The sequence below is a fragment of the Corvus hawaiiensis genome, chromosome 12 (assembly GCF_020740725.1).
Source record: "Corvus hawaiiensis isolate bCorHaw1 chromosome 12, bCorHaw1.pri.cur, whole genome shotgun sequence".
In the NCBI taxonomy this organism is placed as follows: Eukaryota; Metazoa; Chordata; class Aves; order Passeriformes; family Corvidae; genus Corvus; species Corvus hawaiiensis.
This window is the reverse complement of record NC_063224.1, coordinates 19,631,035-19,643,475: the sequence shown is the minus strand read 5'-3', so window position 1 is coordinate 19,643,475 and position 12,441 is coordinate 19,631,035. Positions and strand designations below refer to the sequence as shown.

Genomic DNA, 12,441 nt, shown 5'->3' with positions numbered 1-12,441 from the left:
TTACCTTTCCTGGATATTGGTGGAAAGCAGATTCAAATTCCCCAGAAAATGTATATCTGGATATAAAACCTGAATGGTGTGTGACACTCTAACAAATAGGTAGGTGCCTGTTGTCTGCTATTTTTACTGAATTCATCAAAAATACTTCTTTTCTGATTTGGAACAGGCTGGATCTAAAGAAGAGGGTTGACAGTTCAGTCTTAAGGGCCACTGCTAATAATGGCTCTACAAATGTTTCTTGGGGCTTCCAAGCCTTCAAAATAATGAAGTATTTATTTGATTTATTTTAAAAAATTGTAAATCATACCCACTTAAGAAGCAAACTTGCATATCTCTTTAATGACTCTTTCCTAGTAGCTTAGAACTGTGCTTTATGTACAAGCTCTCCTTTCTAGAGGTGGGACTTTTGCAGGAGCCATTTCAAGTTGGTGGCTGATTCTCTTTGCACTTTATCAAAGCAACGCTGACCTGTGAAAAATACCAAAATTCCTCCCAGTTGCAACCATGTGTCTGGAAACTCCTTTCAAACTTATTTTTGGAGTTTCCATGTACCTTGTAGCACCCTTGAGTCCTGCAGTTTGCAGGAAAGGTCTCCTGTTCCCACTCGAGTTGGATTTGTGCCCAAGCGCACCAATGTGAGCAGCAGAGGGATAAGCTCTGCTCTCAGTAAAACCAATGCCAGTGAGCTCAAGAGGCCCATTAGAATAGAAATAGTGAAGACAAGTGGTGCAGCCACACAAAATTTTCCTGGCAGGGAAGGAAAGGGGTGCACTGGAGCTAGGACATAAATGTCAGGCTCAGGATTCCCCTCCTGTGGTGATCTCACTGTAAATCCCCAAGAGGGGCTGCCTCCTGGTAATGGTTTAGCTACAGAATAACATTTCCCCTCATTCAGAGGGGATGACAGAAACCCAAAATGCCCTTCTTCTGCTCTTTTCTTGCTTTTACAATCTCGTTGTTTCAGTGAAACCTTCAGAAAGCCAGGATACGGGAATGAGTTTCTGCTTGCCCAGCTCCCCATCATCCTCCAATTTGATTTATACTTCAGCAACATTTAGGATTAGGTCTTTTGAAAATTTGGAGTTTTGGAGAAAATAGGTAAGAAAGACTGATTTTTTTCATTTCAGCTATTGGGACTGTAGACTTTTGCAATTATTTGATGGCCTGACAGTAGAGAAAGTGATGACTCACAGAAGGTAATGAGAAGAAGCAATTGTCTTTCATGGACAAAGCAAGTGAAATGACACAAAATGGAGTTGTATTTCAGAGATTTCCATAGTAACAGCAGAAGCAAGTCGTTTGTACAGGTTCAGAAAGATTCACAAGAACAGACCTAAGGCAGAAAACACCTTGGGATCACAGATCTGAAAAAGTCAGAAAGAGCACCTTCTTCTTCCAAAATGCCCTTCAAACACTGGCGCCTAACAAATACAAAGGAAGCAAGCAAGCCATCAGCCAGACAGAAATCTGGGCTCAGGTGCTGATTCTTGCACTGCTGTTGTCTCCTCTCCCTGTTCCTGCCACCAGGTCTGGCAAGACTGGGATGAGAAACCTGGAAAGGAATGGAATCCTCCTTCTGGGAGCTGTGCCTTCCCTTGGGCACTGGTCCCTGGGTAGTCTCCACGTAGCTCCTGCCTGTGGGAGCCCTGACATCTCTACCATCAATCAGTGGCTGTAAACAGCACCCAGAAATGGGGTGAAGGTAGAATTACTCATTAATTACGTGCTCTTTACCCTCTGAGTGGCAAAGGCTCAGCTGTTCCATGGCAGGGACTCAACAGAGCCCATCACTGGGGGCCCCTCCTGGGCAGTCACCCTGATCCCATTGTGGGATATCCCACACCGGAGGCACCAACAGCCTGGGAAAAGGACTGGAACCAGTTACTCAGGAGCCTCCTTCCTGCCCTGCTCCCCTCAGACTGAAAAGTCACCTTGCAGCTGCAGGAGCTTCCCTGCCTCGCTGGCAGCTCCGCCAGGAGCACTCTGGCTGTGGGCAGCTCGGCAGTGGCGAGCACTCGGTGACTCTCACAAGTCACACTTCCATGCCACTGAGTGCTTGAACTATTTATAGCCCCTGCCAGATTGTGCAAGGATTCCCAGAACACTGCAGACTCCAGTTGGAAATTATATCTGCATAGCCTGGATTATATCAAGCAATATTTTTTAAAGCCCACTGTTAGCAAAATAAGCATCTTGCTGCTAAAGCTATAGAAAAGCTGAGGTAAATTGGGATCGATTCCTTACAATAAAGAAGTTAATTTTGTTTGGTTTGCCAGGTAATTTTGATAATTTATATCTTTTAAAAAACCCAAAATATTAGCTGCATTTAAAAAAAGCCTGAAAACCCAACATAAATCGCTCATTTCTTTGAAAAGTGAGATTTTTCTGATGTTTGAGACAATATATTTTAGAAAGTGTGAGGGAATAATTGTGTGAATAATTTAGACAAGAATACCTGAATTTCAATATTTCAATGTCAACTTAAAATTTCTTGAAAGCAACAAAATGCTTTCAAATTTCTGACAAAATACAGTACCTTGCTCTCCATTCAGCCACGGGACAGGAACTTTCAGTGAAATCTTGTTTTGTGTTGCAAACATAACAAATTTCTTACACTTGCACGTTGAAAAAACCAAATAAGAAATCTGGGACTTAAGGTATTTCAGACATTTAAAAACCTGATAACCCACAAGAAAAGCAACTTAGCAGGAGAGCTACATGGATATAAAGGCAAAATACATCTTTCACTCAGCATCCATGTTTTCAATGCAAATACACTGTAAACACCTGCATCTATTTCTTTTCTTATGCCATGTAAACTTGAAGTACTCTTATGCTTTGAAATAGGTCAACTGGCAGAGCTTATTCTTAATATTCAAACGGCTTATTGCTCCTGAAGCAGGAATTTCTGAAAGTCAGGCTCAAGAAGAGCCATTGTGAAAATTTGGCTGAGTTTTGTCAAAAGCAAAGAAGATTCTTAATTCTATTAAAAAGTTTATTATCACTGAGTTATCACAGGTTTTCACTGAAACATCAAATACAGACACAAGTTTGGGTCAAGTCTATTCAAAAATATAACCAACAATGACCATTTTCATGCCAGTGCCTTCTGTTAGACTTCATAATCTTCATTAATTTCAGAAGTGGACTATTATTATTTCACAGTCTATTTTAGTGAAACAGTGAAACTCTGTTCACTGGTTTGCTGGTTAGCTAACCAATCCAAGAACAAATTGCACTCTTCATTATGAAGTGAACTTTGTAGTCTAACAATAAAATACAGCTACAGAGTCTGCACAGTCATCCTCAATAATAGGCTCACACAGTAACATACCTGGGCTTAACTGTAACATTTCATGAAATGCCTTAAACCTGCTACAAAGCAGAGTTTATACTACTAGAATTAAAAACCCCAACTTCTGTGCTTGATTTAGAAACTGGGAGTTAACAAAATTTCCTATCAAACTGTTAATTAATGCAGCATTCTGGTCTCTGTACCCACATGTCAGCTTCTGCAGCCCTTCAGTGCATTAAAAATATAAAATAATGGGAAGAGGAGGAAGAAGAAAAGGGGTTGTTTCTAGACCCCAGCATGATGTGGGAGGGCTTTTTTTGGTATTTTTGTTTAGTGATGTCACTCAAATTTTAACCTGGGAAGTGCCATTTTTCTCTCACCAAACTGTGGGAAGAGGGCGATGGGAGCTCCTCGGTCGCGTCTCCAGTTATCCATCACTAATGGCCTGGGTTGCAGCACAAACCCTCAGCAGTAACTTTAGAGTCAGCAAGGAGCCAGATTAGGCAGTTTTAATTACCCAGGAGTCATTATTCGAGCCCTTTCATCTCAGACCCCTCCATTTTTGAATCAAACCTCCCGCCTCCCATGCTGAGTCTGGCACCCCAGCCCTTGGGCCCTGCAGCAGCTCCCCCAAGGTGTGAAGGAGCCCATTTTTAGCTATCTGGGACAAAGTTAGCAGCGTTACTATTCTTACTGGGCACAGCGTGCGAGATCTATTCCCACACTAGGAGAGTGTTTAGTAAGGTCACAAGGATGCCTAATCCTTATCAAACACATTCTCTGGAAACTTGGCGGGGGTTTCGTTTTACAAGAATTCAGGTACAAATTAATGGCATTTGTTTCAGACTCGTTTAAATTTCTCAGTGTTTGTGCAGAAAAAGATTTGCATTACGGACCTACAACAGAAAATTTGTTGTCAGCAGTATTCAAAGTCTAATTTTCCTTTGGTTAAATTGATTTTGGATCCTTTTAGTTGACCAATTTTGGTAGAGTTGCTTCACATTTGTACCAGAAGCACGCTGCATTTACACTACTAAGATTTATTTTAGTCTATTTAATCACTTCTTAAGGAAGAAAGCTGCACTTTTGACATCATTTTAAAGATGGTAACATTGAGGCTGGAGGCAAACACAGAGTGATATATGCAACGACTGGATGCAATTTTCCATGTTCAAAGAGGATCCTATGTAAACCAGAGATGCAGAAGCGATACGAGTGTGGCTCTAAATGAAAACAGAGCCCTGCAGAAAGACAGAACTTGGGCAGAACACTGTGTCTGCCTAATAAACTGTGGGAAAGAGGGGAATCTCCCACAGACTTTGTTTCTTGTCATTTTCCTGACATTTTCCTGTGGAAAGTGTCTGTGTGTGGTGGGCATGTTGCCAGAAACAGAGAGGTATAAATTGAACATGACCAACCAGTGATGGTCCCCCAGAGCTCCCAGACCATCTGTGCAATCACAGGGGGCTCTTCAAACCCTGCTCCGAGCCAGATCAAACTGTGTCCTGACAAGATGTAGTGAATAACTCATCACAGTGCATCCAGTGGAAAAAGATGTGATATGCTGGCTCCTGAGGAAAGCCTTGTTTAAGGAAGAGCCTTTTTTAGAAAACTTATTAAAAGGAAAAAAAGAAGAGCAGGAACAGAGCAAAACCTGAATAGAGCCACAATAAATGAATTGAGGGGGCTCGGGCCACTCTGAGAATGCAAGAATGTGTATAAAAATGGATTATGACTCCTCAAAAATATTGCATTTAACTCCATATCCTGAAAGCAGAATATCCACATCTTATATGCAACGCAAAATATTTTCGCTGGCATCATCAATTGGGGTTTGTCCATTTGTTATGCATTGAGGCCCCTCCTCAACTTCCTCAGCCTCAGCCAGAAATTGGAATGTGAAGATGGGTAGTTTATTAGTTTCAACTAGTAGGAAAAGGCCTAGATACTGCCTTGTACAAGTCCTGTGCAATTAAAGCCCAGAGTCCTTTCCCAGGCAGGCAGAGCAGGGCCAGCAGGCAGCAGAGCTCTGCTCTCTGCTCCCACTCTTACACCTTCATCCCCAGCACGCTGGAATGGCACCCTGGATTTGCAGAACATCCTGGCCAGACGAGGACATTTGGATAAATCCCCACTCCAGAAGCCCAGCAAAATAAAACCTCCCAGCCTCTGTATCAGAGTGAAGTCTTCTACCAGAGGACACCTTTTGTCAGACGTTGGCAGTCCTGCCGAGGACAGCCACACTATGGGAACCTTCACATCTGCCTCTGTGACCTTGAACAAGTAATTGGCTTGTCTGAGCCTCAGTTTGCTGCCTGAAAAGTATTTGCAGGGGTTCTTGAGGATAAGATTGCAGAGCCCTCAAATACAATGGTACTGAGGACAAAAAAAGTGGGCAAACTTCTTTTGGAAACACAGCTTTCTACTTCAACTATCAAAAAAAGCCCCAGCTGCACCAGAGTTCAAGTATGGGGGTCGAAAAAGGCTGTGATAAGAGAGAGCCTTCCATCTCTGCTCATGGGTAGTGACCACGTCCTGTGACACTTACACAGCCCTGCTGATAAACACTGCAGCATCTTGCCCTTCTGGCCCACACGAAGGGTCACCATGCGCAGGGCTTGGAGCTGCTCTGGGAAATGCAGATCCTGGAAGACTTCAGCACGAGTGCCACAGTTATATAATCACCATTCCTTCTCCGAGATACAGAGCTCTCAGCCCCCGACGTGCCCCGGCTCTCCTCACGTGAGCACTGCGGTGCTCTGGGAGCAGCAGCGCTCCTGGAGCTCACGGCTCAGTGCCCCTCTGGCTGCTGTGACTCTAAGTGGCAGTGTCAACGCTCAGGCCAAAAATAACCCCCTGACGGATGGCATGGATACTCCACAGGCATCCAGGCATCTTTTTATAGCAGCCCTTTGATTTCAGATACCAAACCTGGGCTATTTTGGGCGCACAGGCTTGGAGAAACTTTCATGATCTTTAGCTTACATGACTACTTTTGCACACAGGTGCTGTCAGAGTTCTTGTGGCTCTTCTTGAAGATAGGGAATATATTTATCCCACTGGACATTTGTACTCACTGGAGGGATAACTAACCTAGAAAATAGAGACTGTGCTATCACATGAGGTTTTCCAAATTTTTGCTGGGGTCTAAAGCACTTGTCACTTCAAGAAGTCCTAAGATGTCTGATAGTTTGATACTCAATGTAACTGAAAAAAATAATTTTGAATTGAATTAACTAGAAGTGAAATGTAACCATGGGATGACTTTGATGTCTTTCCTCATTTAATGACCAGGAGAGGACATATATACACACACATATATACCTACATATATATGTATATATATTTTTAGTAAGAGAATGTGGTATTAATGGCCAATATCCAATTCACCCTTCTGGAAGATGGAAGTCCACTATTTATTCACATTGCAGATATCCTTATCCAAACACATTTTTTAAAACAGAATGTACCTCTAGTGCAATTCTACAAGCCATAAACAGCACTAGAGTCTCCTGTGTGGGCAGAGCCCTCGTTGTGTTACCTCACATCACTTCGGTACAGCAGGGTAACAGAACAGGAACATTTTGGCAGCAGCACCTGGTTCAGTCATTGCTATCAACATTCTAGGGAATTGTAATTCTGATATTTACCATTGTAGTCGCAGCCAAGCCTCAAGGAAAGGTGTATAGATGGTAAATGTTCTGTAGCTTGAGGAATGCTGCCCAGATCAGACCTAGTTTACCACAATACATACAGAATCTGGAATGTAATTTCGTTTTCCCATCCTTAAAACCTTCACATCACTGGTAAGATTTTTCAAAGGAAGATTATCATTTCCATGACAACCATGTCACGTGCAGCTGATTAAATACGAGACCGAACTAGCAAATCCACTTTTACCTAGGAAAACATAACACAAGGAGACAGGAACAAGCAGACACTCTGGAGGGGCAACTTTCAAAGAGAGAAGAGGCCTTGTAAGGTGACACATCTGGAATTCTGTGTCCAGTGTGGGCTTTGCTGCTCTCCAATGCCTCCAGTTCAGAAAGTCCCTGCTCCCTGCACCTGGCACCATTCACAGACCAAAGAGAGCAGCCTGTATTATCCAGGACAGGCACAGAGCGGGAAGGTAAAGAAACACAGCAAAAACAAATCCATGGCTCAGCATCAGAAAAACTGATCCCCAGCTGTACTTTAAAACTTTTCATTGAAGTTTCTTGCCCATATTGCCTTTTAATATGACTTTGTAGCCAATCTAGGCAATAAATGTACCAGGGGAAAAAAATCAGTGTTATGGACATTTTGCCAATATTTGAAATAATTTTAAAAGTTAATTTCACAAGAAGTCTGTGAATAAGGCCTTATTTCTTCTAGAAATAAATCTGGTCCTAAATACCAGTGCATTAAGGCTGCTTAAGGCTGGAAGTAGGGTGATTCCAACTTGTCCTATTTTAACAGAGCATACCCAAGGTATACTTTAAGACTACAGAATGCAATTAATTTCCTAATTACTTCTAAAGGATTAAAAACCTGACCAGATTAGATTCAAAGCCTGGGCAGCAATTGCTGCAGCTGAGTATCTTCATATACCTCTGCATTTCAGCTCTTCCCTGATGGTAGAATCCACTGGTCATCAAGGAAACACTCAGTCCTTCAGCCTTTCTCCCCTAAGACACACTAATGAATTTATTCATGGCTATTAATCCAACTAGGAAATTGTTCCTCTGTACATAATCTCCCTCTCCTTTAGCATTTGACAGTTTCAAATGCTGGAGGAGGGACCATGACCTCCAATGGAAACACTAAAATTAAATGAATAAATGAAAACAAAGGGATTGAAAGGTTACTACACTTACGGTTGAGGTAAGTGGGGACAATTGCCTTTTATTTTAAAAGCTGTCCTACAATGTATATTCATATATCTGTGTATGTGTATCCCTGTGCTTTATCAGATTTCTTCTCTACCTTTTCCATGGTCTCCACAGTCTGGTCTGGCTCCAGGGAAAGCCTGTTGGAGATTATGTACCTTTTAGTGCTGTATCTGCCAGAACTGGTTTATTTGGGAAAACAACAGAAAATAGGCCAAATTAAAATTAATAGAGAGCCATCACTTACACTGTCAACCAGAGCACAGGCATCAGAAAAATATATAGTAAAGCAATGAGCTGGTTTGGGAGGGAGAAAAATCCCCTTACCTTATCTTAGAAATTTGGCAGTGATTTTTAATTCTGCCATTTGTCAGAAAATGTACTAAAATACAGCGAAATATGAAAGCTTAAGAGAGATGCAGCCATAATCAGAGAGGAACTGTGTTGTCACAAACCATCTTTCTCTCAATTTATTGGTGTTATAAAGCCTGACAGGAAATTAAAGTGGAAGAAATTCTTTTGCTGCACTTCTCTAGTGCAGGGTGTCTGCCGAGGAGTGACTCTCGGGCTCTGTACAGCAGGACCAGCAAGTCAAAGTAAGCAAATACTGCTTATTATCTATTTTCCACAGCCTCCCGTGTGCAAGCACCTCAGAGAGGAAACCAGCCCACGTGCACAAGGATGCTCTGAGCAGCAGGCATGGTGCAAAAAGATGGTGCAAAGCTCCCTGAGGAAGCCGTGAGCAGAGCCTGGGTGAAGCTCAGAGCAGCCCAGCACTGCACAGAGAAAGGGCAGCGCAGCCCAGGAGCCCCCTGGACTCAGGCTGGGCGCTCCCCAGTCCCTGCCCGGAGCTGCTGGGCGCTGAGGGCTGTCTGCACAGGACACAGAGAGCGCGGCGGCACAGCTCACACCACTGATGTGCACTGAGTCCCTATTTATAAACAAACCGTGCTTCACACTGCTAATCATTTTACCAGTGACTTATCACCTTGCACCCTCACTTCAAAGGGTGATTGTTGCAACCACAACTGTCTGATCCATTCTAAATACCCAAGCCTATTCTCCCAATACATTACACTTGTGTGACCCCAATGAGCAAGAATTTCTCCAGACTGATGACAAAACAACAGGTCAAAACCTTGATTATTTTATTTTTCTACTGTCTTGGATGTCTGGTTTTACCTGGAAGTATTATTTGTATACTGACATACGTAAGTTTTATGATTACATTGTTCAGAGAAATAAGCAATGAGCATTCTTGGACACAACCTGCAGCTGACAGCAGGTTGGCCAGTAGAGGGAAATAATTCTGAATTCTCTTCATTTCAGCATGAAATAATGCCAAGAAAAGGTGAATACCATTATGTAAGCTACAGACAACTCATAATTAATGTCTGAAATACCCTTATAATTTAGGCTTTAAAGGGAAAAAATTGACACAAATATGAAAGATCAAAAAGTAGTATGGGACTGTTGTTTTTACATTTAAAACTTATCCATTTATTTCCAAGATTTTTAAAAAACCTTGGTGTCAGATACGAGCACCATTGTTTGAGTACAATGCAAATTGTCAAGCACATAATCTTCGGGAGGCTTTTCTCATCCCCAGTGCGAGGTGCTGGGGGAAAGGAGGGCTGCTGACAGCAGCCCAGATGACTGATAAAACACACATCTAACACTGACTCAGATGCTCCACAGCCCCAGCTCATGCAGGTGACAGACGGACAGACAGACAGACACTGGTGTCCCTGAGCAGGGGAGTGCTCCCAGGTGGTGGCTGAGAACGGAACAGCTCTGGCTGCCTGTGCCACCTGCGCTGTCAGCCAGGGCTGGGGGCTCCGGGCTCACAGCCAGGGCTGTTCACCTTCCCTAGGCTCACAGAGGGAGAGCCCTCCCTTGCCAGAACCAGACCAAAATGGACTTTTCAGCAGACGCGAGCACAGTGTGGGTTAGCAGATTTCTAAACTCACGGGCAAAAGATTGGAATCACAGTAAATGACATAGTTTAAATATTTCCATAATTAGAACTATAAAAGTCTAAAGAATGTCCATAATTAGAACTGTAGAAGTTGAAAGAATCTGTACTAAGAAGTAGATGCACTGGAAACACATTTTTGGTAGAAGCCCTCGTTCTCCTTGCTGGAAACCAAGAGAAGCCCTATTCACTCATTGCAAAGGGTGAAAAACCTGAACCATTTTATCTTTTCTCAAAACCAAGCATCTCTGCAAACAGCACCCCTGCTCCCCTTACCTCCAGATTTCAGCAGTAGATTTCCTGCCTCTTTTCTGGAAGGGCTGGGATATTTTTACTGAAAGCACGCAGTGCTCAGCATCGTGTTTCAAACCAGCTCCCTTGCCCACATGCTCCGAGTTGTGAGGCAGCAGCAAAGTAACTCACAACTGCTGTTTGTTTCCTGAAGCAAAAAGCTGGAAAGATGCCTTTGTTCCTTTGATTGACACAGAGTTTAGACATTCTACCCACAGCTGACACAGTTCCTTCTTGTCCTTAGTTCAGCTCTTCCATTTCCACCATATACCTGGAAAAAATAAATTGTAAGGTGACAGATGAGGAGCCATCTTTTCCCTAAGAGTTAACTGTAAGAGAGAATTCACTCTTGCTCCTAAGAGGCATTGGTTGAAATGTAGGCTGTTAGCCTATTAATTGCAGAACAGACACAAAAAGTTAGCCAAAATAGATAAAGGATGATATTGTTTTTCTTTTAGTTTGTAGTGAAATGAGCTACCTGCTTTGATTTCATATGCAGTCACACCACTAAAACAGAATTGTTCTAGTTCAGCTGGATCACTTATTTGAGCATTTTAGACAAATTTTGAAAGCTAATTGAAGTTTACCAGGTACTACTTCCCCACTTTTTCTATGCTGTGTTTTGGTTACAGCTTGACTTTGTTCTTTCATTGGGCCAGGGGGATGCAGCTGAATGCTGCTTCTGTAACTTATTTTTCACCACCTGAACAAAGTGCTTGTGTGTTTTCATACCTCCACTTCAACACTGCTCTGTCTGGTGGATCAGACTCACTAATCCCCCATTCCCATGAGCACAAGTTATTGGAATGCTGATTCTTTAGCAGGCAAGTTCTGGCTATGGTTATTCACAAATATGCCTTTAAAAACCCAACAATATGGTGCTGCAATATCAGACACGGCTCTGCTGGTTTAGAGATGGCAAATCCTGCTGTGCATAACTCTGGAACCAGAATCCTGTGTGGACATATCCCATATTACTATTAGCTACCTTAAAACTAAAATTTGGTGTGACAAGTGCTGTTTCAAACCGTGGATATGACTTAACCTATTTGAGAGTTCAGGAACTCTTTGGGGAGCTTGGTTAATAGTTTCACCAGAGTACTGGAACACTACCACTTTTATACTCAGGAGGACATAATTTTTAAATATCCAGAGATTTTTTTAAAAAAGCAAAAATCTTCAGTCTTTAAGAGAGTATTGCTCTTTTTAAAAAATACGGGAAATTTCTATTGTGAAATTAGTTTTAAAAAATAGTCTGTGGTAGCCACAGACTCTGCTCAAGTCTTCCTTGCTTTTAGAGGGCTGGGTGCCCTTCTGCAGGATGGCTTAGAGACTTCAGCAGGATTTCAGACATTTATGGTAGCACAGCTTCTGGCTCTTCTAAGGGTGAAGCCAGTGCAAATAGGGAGAGCAGGAAAGTCACTCTGAAATGCCAGCACACATTCTGCTCAGTCAGCCTGGGCTTTATAGATCTCAGTCACTTCCAGCTGAAACTCTGAATAAATATGCAAGAAAAACTACATGACAAATGGGTCTTTCAAGTGTTGTTCAAGTGGACAGAACTTTAACTGGTGCTTTCCCATGCAGAGTCCACACACACTTCCAGGACACAAACACTCAGACACAGCTGCAGTACCGAAAAATCCCAAGTGACGTGGATGCACAGCCTTCAGCAACAGTGTCAGAACCATGTCATCAATGGCCTTCTCAGAGACACACGCCATAAACCAGCCAGGGCCAATGCTCCCCAGTTCTCCAGCAAAACAGGGGTAATCTTGGATGCCATACAACAGCAAGTAAGCTGAATGCATAAATTGGTGTCCTTGGCTGAGATTTCATCCCTGATCCCCTGCAAACCCAAAGCCCAGAGTCTGGGTGCTCAGGCAGAGCAGGCAGTGCAGTTACTGGCAGCATAGTTGTGTGACAGCTGTGCATTGACACGAGCTCAGAGGCATCCAGCTGTGCTTTAACTGAACACTTGCCCTCTGAGCTGTGAACTAGGGGTGTTCCAC

General features: G+C 42.9%; 1 long non-coding RNA gene across 1 annotated transcript in view; it reads right to left on the bottom strand.

Moving 5' to 3' along the window:
- The window catches only part of LOC125332212, a 65,035-nt gene extending 54,557 nt beyond the window's left edge, over positions 1-10,478 (bottom strand). The window contains exon 1 of the long non-coding RNA XR_007206401.1: positions 10,415-10,478. This is a non-coding gene — a long non-coding RNA (uncharacterized LOC125332212). The remainder of the gene's footprint in view (positions 1-10,414) is intronic.
- Positions 10,479-12,441: the final 1,963 nt, after the last annotated feature.